Raw genomic sequence first — 9,254 nt, forward strand, 5'->3', positions numbered from 1 at the left:
ACGTAAGCGTAGTTATGGCGATTCGCTTCTTAAAAGTTTACACAAGTACAGATGGAAATTGTGCTCGAATATCTGATACAAATAAAGCAATATACTGATGTGAGTTGGGCGTTTTACTGCTCTGTAACTGGCAATAGGATCGCGTTTACGTGTATGTTATCTGGGCATCACAACCAATTAAAATAAATCCTCCCCCCCTCCCCATAAGCATAAAAAAGCAAATGTCGGGCTTGGTAGTCTAGCGATAATGAGCGTGCAGGAACTGTAAAAGTCGCTAGTTCGAATCTCGGTGCCTTTCTTTTTTGTATTTTTAAGTGCAGTGTGCCATGTTTTTGGCTAAATATACCACTTAATCTTTTACCCTTGTTTTCGTCTGTCTGTTGCAGATCCTTTGCTTCGGGAACGGGGAGATGTATCAAGTTGAAATTTTTTTCACATACAGAGGTCGTGTTCCCTTCACGGTGTAAAATATATAGACCTAGAGGGCACTTTCTGTTGACCTACACTAATGAAAATTAGCAAGGAGCAAGGTTTTACAGTACACGTAAAGGAAAAATCCGAAAACTGGCAATTTGTTATTATATCACACGGAAATTGTTATCCAACATCGAACTTCAAATTACAACATCAGTAGTTCTGCGTTCATGTTGACTGGGTCCCAATACTAAACGTCAAATATCGCGCAAGGAATGGCAGTATTGTGTTTCGGAATGTAGCCGTCATCAGATATCCATATGCGATTACTGCATGTGCATATGTCGTTCAAAGTTGCATGTGAAGCAAAATTTCGCAGAATAGACGCAGTTAGCCTCAATGCAAAACTTCTAATTACTCTAATAACAGTAATACTTAAATATCTTCAACATTTCACGGTCCTGTCACCAACTGTATAAACATTAATTTTAATAATGAACAGTCTCAGTTGCACCGTTTATCTAGAATTTACCTGTGTTTCAGTCGGAATAACCCAACCTTCTTCACAATAACATATCTACTGTCTGTCCATAGTGGACATCGCCAAGTTAATACTACTAATTCATAAACTATCGCCAGACTGTAAAACTTATCTGGCACTGCCTCGGCCCCACTTCGCGACCGCGATACGGCAGCCACGAGTGCTGTACTGGATCTCCACTATGAACACACAGTAAACACTGTTATTCTGAAGAAGGTTGAGTTATCCCTACTGAAACCTGGGTAAAGTCTAGGTAAGCGGTGCAACAGAGGCTGTTCATTATTAAAATAATAATACTGGTCGCCTGCTTCCTGAATGACTTTGTCACATTTATACTATTAAAATGAAAACATTCTCGAAAATCTTTTAATCCGTGGGATCGGTATCTTGCCAGGATCAATGTCGATAACGGGTGAAAATAGTCGAGATTCTCTACTCCCGGAACGTATGAACTGTCTACATACATAATTAAGTTTGTATAACATCCTCACCGAGCGAGTCCATTTTTTCGTTTTTTTTTTTTTTGTATATTATGCAATGTACCTTTTTTCTCTTTTGAAAATGTGTCTTAATGGCGTGTAAGATTTGGCAGTTCATGGATGACTGACATGCAATGATTCAAACCCATTACATTCTTATGCCTTGTCTTAAATAACAATGCTGCAATGAGACTGAAAATTGAAACCTATTACAGGGTTGCCACAACTTTCCCCCAAGTGAAAGACCTAAATTGTAAAAAAAAAAAAGTAATGACCTCTGTGTTTCTGAACGTGTGAACAAAAATCTTAAGTACTAACATCAAAATGTTGTGTAATGAACTGCTTGTAGATGGAGAAAGGAAGCCCAATGGTAGATATGTTTAATTAAGATCACTGATTTTATTTTCATAAAGCGAAACCTATTTGGTGACGAAAATATGCATTTTCTTGGAGTTGCGAGACACATTCCTGAAAGCAGTGATGGTATTTAAAATAATCTCAGAAAAAAGTAGGCCTCTCGAAATAAATGTACAAGGTGGGGAAGAGGTGTGTCAACCAACACTGTAGGTGACTGCTAATAAAATTATGCTTCTGTGTTCGTAATTGTCGGTTATTACTCACTGAGTTATGTCTATTATCTACAGGTATTGTGTGATTCTTTTTCTTTCAATAAATACATGACTTCATAGTGTACAAACTGCCTGCGATTGCCACAATTTTTTTTTTTCTTATCGTCCATTCTTTCAAATATATAAACTACTTTCGAAGTGCCAAAATATACTATAATAAATAAATTTTGTATCAAACGCCGCACTGTACAATGTACTTGCTGTGAGACAGTCACGATTCCCGAAATACATCGCCTGGGGCCGAGGAGGGGCACCACAGTCCTAGGTCCATGGTAGTACCCGCACATTAGTGGCAAACTATGGGCTTTGGATCGGCAGGCCCGATCCGTTAGAGAGACCCACAGAAATGGCCTGCAATTTTGGCCCGCCACGAAAGTCCATTCATGTGGCCAGCCATTCACATGTCACAGTCACCACGTCGATGAAATGAGACCGCGGCGATAACACACGCAACGGGTAACTCGAGCAAATACTCTGAGAGTAGTCAGCAACTCACCGTAAGGATGATCGCTCAGGCACATAGAAAAGACCATCAAACTCTATAACTAAATTTTTGGCTATAGCCTTTGTCAGAAAACGAAAGTAGTTGTGACTTTTTTTTACCGCCAGTTCATTCGTCCAGTTGCGGAAGCTGTCAGGCGCTGACGCCACGCTGCAACACACTACTGCCAGGCGGGCTGCATCAGGCACAGCCCCTGTAAATTAGCAACTGCACAGTCCAGCGAGCTAAGAAAGTTGCAACTCGGTCTGCAGAGGTCCTTGGTGCACACGAGACACTAGAACAGGTGGTGCACACAACCGCGACAGTATCACTGCTGCTGCGGACCTTTCGCTGCATCCACCGTGACTCGTGCGGCCACTGGAGTGTAAGTGTGCCTCCCGGGCAGTCCCGTCGTAGCCGACAATTGGTGCCCAGCATCGACTCCGACTGCACGCCGCCTTCGCTTCCTGTCCACAGTGTTAACTATACAGACGGCGCTTCTACGAAATCGGCAAAAAATTATATACACCATTTAAAGAATATTATGTGTTTGAAGAAAACTACACTGTCAAAAATTCCCTTTAACTAACAGCTAAAATTAAAAACTTTTCCATTTCTGATGATGGTAATTCCGTATCCTTTAACGTAGTTAATTTACTTGTTAACATTCACATTTATGAGACTATTAAAATTACTGATGAGAATCTTCTCCAACACAAAAACCTAATGTACAAGAAATTAAAGATGTCATTAGGTTATTACTTCTGATACTCTCCTACAACTATTTCCAGTTTAACGCTGAAATTTTTTTTACGACCTTAAGCCTTTGCCGTGCCCATTTGTATAACAAGTACGCTTGCCAACAGTTTTGTTAAACATCACAAAAGGCAGTACTTTAAGAAATTGGTGTGACCTGAGCAATTTTCCAGTCTTTAGGTACGGATCTTTCTGTGAGCGGTTGTATATAATTACTAAACATGGAGCTATTGTATCAGCACACTCAGAGGAAATTGACTGGTATATAATCTGGAACGGAAACCTTGCCTTTAATAAGTGATTTAAGCTGCTTTGCTACACCGAGGATATATGCTTCTCATTTTGGCACTTTCTGTTGACTGGGCTTCGGGAATACTTGCTTCGTATTCGTTGCTGAAGGAGTTTCGGAAAACCACGTTTCTTAACTCTACTTTAGTAGCACTGTCATCAGTGACTCCACCGTTACTTTCGCGCAGTGAAGGTACTGATGGCGTCTTGACACTGGTGTACTTCATGCATGACCAGAATCTCTTTGGGTTTTTCGCCAGATTTCGAAACAGAGTTTTGTTGCGGAAATTATCAAGAGCATCTCGCTGTAGTAACCGCTATATTTAGAACTTCTGCAAAACATGGCTAGTCTTGCGGATTTTGGATTCTTTTAGTTTTGGCATGCTTTTTCGTTACTTCTGCAACAGCGATTTCACCCGTTTTGTCCATGGGGGATCAGTACCATCACTTATTAATCTATGTGGTATATATATCTCTCAATTGCAATCGATACTATTTCTCTGAAATCATTCCACATCTTTTCTACGCTTACATGATCAGATCGGAAGGAGTGGAGGCTGTTTCCTTAAAAATCGTTAAGAGCATTGTCAGCTTTTTTTAAACAGATGTACTTTAAGTTTCTTTTTGATGGTTGTAGGTGTTACACTATTCAGTGTACGGGCAACTGACTTGTGGTCGCTAATCCCTGTATTCGTCATGATACTACCTATTCATCCAGGAATATTTGCTGCTATGAGGTCAAGTACGCTTTCGTAACCATTTATGCTTCGAGTGGGCTCACGAACTAATTGTTCAAAATAATTTTTTTAGAAAGCATTCAGTACAATTTCGGCTGACGTTTTATGCGTACCGCCGCCTTTAAAGGTATAAATTTTCCAGCATATCGAGGATAGATCGAAATCAACACCGACTATAATTGTGGGAGTGGGGTACCGATTTGAAATGAGACTCACGTTTTCTTTGAACTGTTCAGCAACTATATCCTCTCAGTCGGGGTCGGTAAAACGATCCAGTTTAGTCCGATTGACAAGTACAGCCTCTACCCAAACTATTTCGCAGGAACTATCTACTTCAGTTTCACTACAAGGTAAACTACTTCTGACAGCAATAAATACTCCAGCACCAACTATGTTTAATCTATCCCTTCTGAACGTTGTTAGGTCGTTTGAAAAAATTTCGGCTTAACATATTTCCGGCTTTAGCCAGGTTTCCGTACCTATAACTGTTTGAGCTTCAGTGCTTTCTATTAGGGCCTGGAGCTCTGGTTCTTTCCCAACACAGCTACGATAATTTACAACACCGATCGTTTCTACAACCACCTTACTGTGTGTTACCTGCCCCCTTTTAGACAGACGCCATTTCTATGTTTTCCTGAGACCCTCTAACCTAAAAATCCGCCCCCACTACCCGTGTAGTGGACTCCTGACCTATTAAGCGGAATCCGGAAACCCACCACACTATGGCTCAAGTCAAGGAATCTGAGGCCTACACAGTCACATAACCGCCTGAGCCTATGATTCATACCTTCCACTCGGCTCTGCACCGAAGGACCACAGTCGGTTCTGTCGATGATGGTGCAGATTATGAGCTCCGCCTTAAACTCGCTTAACCATATCCGCTAAACAAAAGGAGAGAGAATCTCCTCCAATCCAAAGCGACACAAGCCATTGGCACCGACTGGGGCCACCACCTGCAGTTGGGTGCACCCTGTACTCTTCATGGCATCCGGAAGCACTCTTTAGAAATCAGGACTGACTCCCCCACCTTGTGCACACTGCCATCCTTCCACACCTTGGCAGCCATGTTACTAAGGGGGCCCAATTACGCGCCTATTATTGGAGTTCCGAACTACCAGCAAACTCACCTTCTGTGAACACCACGAATTTGCGTTCCAAGAAGGTTCCTCTGGAGGCCCTACGATCGGCCCCTCGCAAAGTCTTTCGCTGCCTGCCATACTTTGGAATGATCTCTCACTCGACCACAGGTGAGGGATCAACCTCAGCGCTGCAGACCAACATAAATGTAGGATAATGACATCACTGCTGCTCAAAAATCTGCAGTCAGAGAAGACAACTCCAAATGCAAGTGGAAAAGACACAAGAATGCTATAAGTAAATATCAGAAACTTATCTATTATAAAGAACATTCCTAGATGTTGAAAGCGACCGAAATTGTTAATTCTACTTACGATGTTTTAAAAGAATTAACTTATATGGTAAAATAAACCAAGTCTGCTTTTCTTCATGGTTACGTGACGTTACGTATATATGTTTTGTATTTTTATTCGTCAATGCCTTCCGTTTAAGCACTCACTCAAGCTAAACAGGTCTCTGCTGCCAAGTCATTATCAATTGTCATTGATGAAGGGTGAAAGCAAAGGAAAGAGTATTCACTTTCTTTTGCCTGATGGCGGATTTAGGGAGTTGGGATGCATGGCAAAAGCGCATTCTTACGCGACTTTGGTAAAAATAAACGTACGTTTATGCCGTAACAGCGTTGCGTACGTTGATTATGACTCTATGATCATACTGATGTACTAAAAAGGACAACCAAACCAGCATCCACTGCAACGTGGATAGTAGTACGAAAAGATTTGTTTTTACTTTTTAGACATTACTCCTGAGTAGAAAATTCGAAGCGCAAATGACCGTTACAATCGAGTTTGCACAATTCGAAGTTCGAATAATTAACTCGACTTTACTCTAGATGAAATCAGGAAAAATCGAAATAAAATTTTGATTTTTTTTTTTACTAACGTATTTCCAGTTTTCTTACATGTTTTTTTGCTTTAGTATTTGAAACGGTAGGTACACACAAATGTTCGAAAATACATAAATTCAGCTTCATTCATTTTTCAATGCTGAACCAACTGTCACGAATGGTTGCTTTTTGTCAATTAAGTTTCTCATAATGAACCTTATGTCTTTGGAGCTAGCGTGTCACTCCTTATTTGTATCTGAGACTTCTGTTCCCAGACTAACCGTAAATGTCTTAGCGTTCCGACAAATACCTTTTGTACCCTGCATTGAGTAAGGCAGTACTACAAACTTTCGCCTCGCCCGGTCTGCTTGCTCCCGCTTTTTAATACTTATGAGCAACATTATCTTTCCGCTCGATGATCGTTTGCAGCTTGGATGGTGGAATCCCGAAACAATTCGTTACCTGCTACTTCTCGTTGCATTCCACAGCGTCGAAACTCGTTTCTGTTTTACGAATGTCGGAAACTTCCTGGAAAATATCCTAAAGTGAAAAACGTCTACTTTCTCCGTGGTCGAAGTTCCTTGTGTGACAAAATGGCGTCAGATTTGAATCACTATTAATTACGAGACTGACAGTGCGCAAACAAAGGTTAAGTCCACGTGGTTGTCACTTATTGCCTGTATTGGCATATGCGGGTCATTGTTAGGAATCATCTTTATGTAAAATTATAAACTGGTGAAGCTGTTAGCTAGGATTCTCATTTGTGTGTCATTGCGATGAACAGCTTAGGGAGCGCCGCTAGGAGTAACAGAAAATAAAAATATTCGCTGGAATATAAACGAAAATCTATATTGAGTTTAAACCTACGACACATAGGAAGAGTTCGTCTCAGGACTTGTAAATATGCTCTAAATTACAGAAAACGCGAGAAAAGCCCTCCCAGAAGCCTAAATAGGGCAGCGCTGAGAGAAGGTGACAGCTCCCTCAGAGTCGAAAGAAATTGCGCAACGCGATAACGTACTCAAAGGCTATATCGTACCCCAGCCACTGAAAAGTCCAAAATTGTGAGTGTGACCACTGTAATAAAGATATTGTTAACTAAATTTCATATTAATATGAAACACATGTTACGATTTTATCCCGACGTTTTCACGAAAACTCTACGGCCCAGACCTGAACTGCACACACAGAAATTTATTTGCAACGGATTAATAACATGCTGTTGTATTTCGTGCACTGTTAAAACAACTGATGAAACAGACAGAATTATCTGGTGTAAGCTAGGCGTTGACTTGTAATTATAGAATGTCTGCGGGTCGTTTTCATATGACAGTCGCCTCGATTAGTGAAGAAGTTACTTCGGTTTTCTCGAGGCATTTGGGAACAGGTTGAAACAAACGATTAACAACCGTCGACTGCATACAGTCGCAAAGGCTGATTTCAAATGTCTTTGGTAACTGTAAAGCTACTTCACCTGGGTAGGGGGGACAGCTACTAGTCGGAGGTAAACACTTCCCCCTCACAGCGTTCTAATGTTGCCGGCTACACTATGCCACTCAGCGTCCGATGTAAACACAGCCGACAACAGGAAGTGTGACAGGACTACCAGACCGAGTTCAGAGCAGGAAACGGCCGGGGTCCCCGGTGGTCTAGTGGTAAGGGGGTCTGGAACGTTCCAGCGCCTCGGCTGGGGCTATTCGCCCCAGCCGGGCCGGGGTTCAATCCCCGGCCGGCGCTGGAATTTTCAGATTTCGGAACACTAGCCTCCACCTCTGCCCTGGCATGTGGCGCATGCCGGGCACCCCCGTGGGGTCCGTGCTTCGGGTCCCACGTGGAGCTCACTCCCTCACTACAAAATATACCTCATTATGCTGCTGCAATCACTTATTTTAAATTTCAATACGCACACTTTCTTCACCAGACCACATCTACATATATTTTCCAGGTACTTTCTACATAAGACATCTCACTGTCGCAAGAAACTGCATAGTATCATGAACATTTGTAGGATTGCAACAATGAAATGAAATCCTCACTAAAAAAACTAATAAGTTTTATTTTCCTTTTTGTGCTAAATGCTGCTAAGATAAATACCAAAACAGCTTTCATTTTCTTGTAGGTAATTATGAAAGTAAATTTGGCTATAATACTGAATAAATTATCTCAATGTCAAAGAAATGCAAAATATTATATCAATACCATCACACAAGATATTTTCAGGTGTCTCAGTCTGCCTTTTCTTTTTATTATCCTGATTGATTATACGATAATAAATAAATTCTGTATCAGAAATCGTTTCGTAACCGTTCACACTCAGTGCCATTTATAAGTGTATATTGTCAGCAATTGTAGTTTCAAAACGAACACAGGCCTTTTTTTCAAATTATTCAAGTGTCTAAATGAGATTAAGATAGGATACAGGTCACTAATGAGATAAACTCTTTGTTTGTATGATACAGGATAATTCTCCAGGTCTTATGTCAGCTGAATGCTAAATTAAACAGTTAACATTTAAAAAAACGAATTTTACTGACAGGTCTACATGTCTCATATAATATTTCTGTTGGTAGTTTCATGACAACCTCTCAGGCTCAGCTTTATATAAAAGTATCTAGCAGGTCAGAAAAGAAATTTTATTACTACCTCTACAGATTCAGTTGGTCTATTGTTGTTGTACTATTGTTGCATTGCGAGAGAGAGACTGCTACTATAGCTGTTTTCTTTTGCTATTAAATTCCGTGCCATATCTCCATTCTAAATGCTAAAAGGCGTGGATAAACTTTTAGCAATACTATTTCCTTTTCACCACATCGCTGCTAGGTGTCGCTACTGGTCCCTCACACAGTCAGTTGTCTGTAGCGCAGGGCTTCGCTACCAGAGGGCTCTAGCGGAGCTGGCGACGACTCACTCTGCCGGGATTTGCTGCTCCACTCCTGAACGAGTACGCCAGCTGAGATACCCGCTAA

This window comes from Schistocerca gregaria, unplaced genomic scaffold, assembly GCF_023897955.1.
Source record: "Schistocerca gregaria isolate iqSchGreg1 unplaced genomic scaffold, iqSchGreg1.2 ptg000405l, whole genome shotgun sequence".
Taxonomy (NCBI): Eukaryota; Metazoa; Arthropoda; class Insecta; order Orthoptera; family Acrididae; genus Schistocerca; species Schistocerca gregaria.